The following is a 2,334-nucleotide window of genomic DNA, read 5'->3' on the forward strand; positions in this document are numbered from 1 at the left end:
TCACACAGCATATAATATATACAACACGTAATAAATAAAAAAGTCTCCAAGAACACTAAAACACAGACAAGCACTTTGCCATTCAGAAAAAAACAACAACATTTACATTAAAGATAGGAACAATAAAATCAATAAAAACAAGAAATAACATCTTATTACATAACGTGATACATGGTTGAATTTGCTGCTCTGGAGTCGACCGTGTCGTGTTGTACTCTACACGTGTCACGGTTAGGTAGAGCACATGGTCCTTCAGTAGCAGTATGTACAGAGCACTAACTAAACACGTTGTCCAGCTGATATTGCCTAAAACAGCGTATCAAATCAATCCGGCCAATCGATCATTTGATTTGATTGGTTGATAAACAGCATCTCCCAGTTGACTAGTCGTTTGATTCGCCCTAATAATCCATAGCTGCGTCTTCACAGTTACTATTCCCTGACATAGTACGTCTACTTGGCTCTGCTCACAGCTCCACGTTCACTGAGTAAGACAACTAGTGATATTGTATGTAGAGGCAACCAGGACAGAACAGTGAAACAAAAAACAAGAAAACATTTCTGACAAAATTCCACTGTTGCTAACTGAATGTCGCTTCTAGATTCCACTGTCTCTAACTGAATGTCGCTTCTAGATTCCACTGTCTCTAACTGAATGTCACTTCCAGATTCCACTGTCTCTAACTGAATGTCACTTCTAGATTCCACTGTCTCTAACTGAATGTAATTTCTAGATTCCACTGTTTCTAACTGAATGTCGCTTCTAGATTCCACTGTCTCTAACTGAATGTCACTTCTAGATTCCACTGTCTCTAACTGAATGTCACTTCTAGATTCCACTGTCTCTAACTGAATGTCACTTCTAGATTCCGCTGTCTCTAACTGAATGTCATTTCCAGATTCCACTGTCTCTAACTGAATGTCACTTCTAGATTCCACTGTTTCTAACTGAATGTCACTTCTAGATTCCACTGTCTCTAACTGAATGTCGCTTCTAGATTCCACTGTCTCTAACTGAATGTCGCTTCTAGATTCCGCTGTCTCTAACTGAATGTCGCTTCTAGATTCCGCTGTCTCTAACTGAATGTCGCTTCTAGATTCCGCTGTCTCTAACTGAATGTCGCTTCTAGATTCCACTGTCTCTAACCGAATGTCGCTTCTAGATTCCACTGTCTCTAATTGAATGTCACTTCTAGATTCCACTGTTTCTAACTGAATGTAATTTCTAGATTCCACTGTTTCTAACTGAATGTCGCTTCTAGATTCCACTGTCTCTAACTGAATGTCACTTCTAGATTCCACTGTTTCTAACTGAATGTCACTTCTAGATTCCGCTGTCTCTAACTGAATGTCATTTCCAGATTCCACTGTCTCTAACTGAATGTCACTTCTAGATTCCACTGTTTCTAACTGAATGTCACTTCTAGATTCCACTGTCTCTAACTGAATGTCGCTTCTAGATTCCACTGTCTCTAACTGAATGTCGCTTCTAGATTCCGCTGTCTCTAACTGAATGTCGCTTCTAGATTCCGCTGTCTCTAACTGAATGTCGCTTCTAGATTCCGCTGTCTCTAACTGAATGTCGCTTCTAGATTCCACTGTCTCTAACCGAATGTCGCTTCTAGATTCCACTGTCTCTAATTGAATGTCACTTCTAGATTCCACTGTCTCTAACTGAATGTAATTTCCAGATTCCGCTGTTTCTAACTGAATGTCGCTTCTAGATTCCACTGTCTCTAACTGAATGTCACTTCCAGATTCCACTGTTTCTAACTGAATGTCACTTCTAGATTCCACTGTTTCTAACTGAATGTCACTTCTAGATTCCACTGTCTCTAACTGAATGTCACTTCTAGATTCCACTGTCTCTAACTGAATGTCGCTTCTAGATTCCACTGTCTCTAACTGAATGTTGCTTCTAGATTCCGCTGTCTCTAACTGAATGTCGCTTCTAGATTCCACTGTTTCTAACTGAATGTCATTTCCAGATTCCGCTGTTTCTAACTGAATGTCGCTTCTAGATTCCACTGTCTCTAACTGAATGTCATTTCTAGATTCCACTGTCTCTAACCAAATGTCACTTCTAGATTCCACTGTCTCTAACTGAATGTCATTTCTAGATTCCACTGTCTCTAACCGAATGTCACTTCCAGATTCCACTGTTTCTAACTGAATGTCACTTCTAGATTCCACTGTCTCTAACTGAATGTAATTTCTAGATTCCACTGTTTCTAACTGAATGTCACTTCTAGATTCCACTGTTGCTAACCGAATATCACTTCTAGATTCCACTGTCTCTAACTGAATGTCACTTCTAATAATAATGAGTGATGC

This window comes from Salvelinus alpinus, chromosome 4, assembly GCF_045679555.1.
Source record: "Salvelinus alpinus chromosome 4, SLU_Salpinus.1, whole genome shotgun sequence".
NCBI classification, from domain to species: Eukaryota; Metazoa; Chordata; class Actinopteri; order Salmoniformes; family Salmonidae; genus Salvelinus; species Salvelinus alpinus.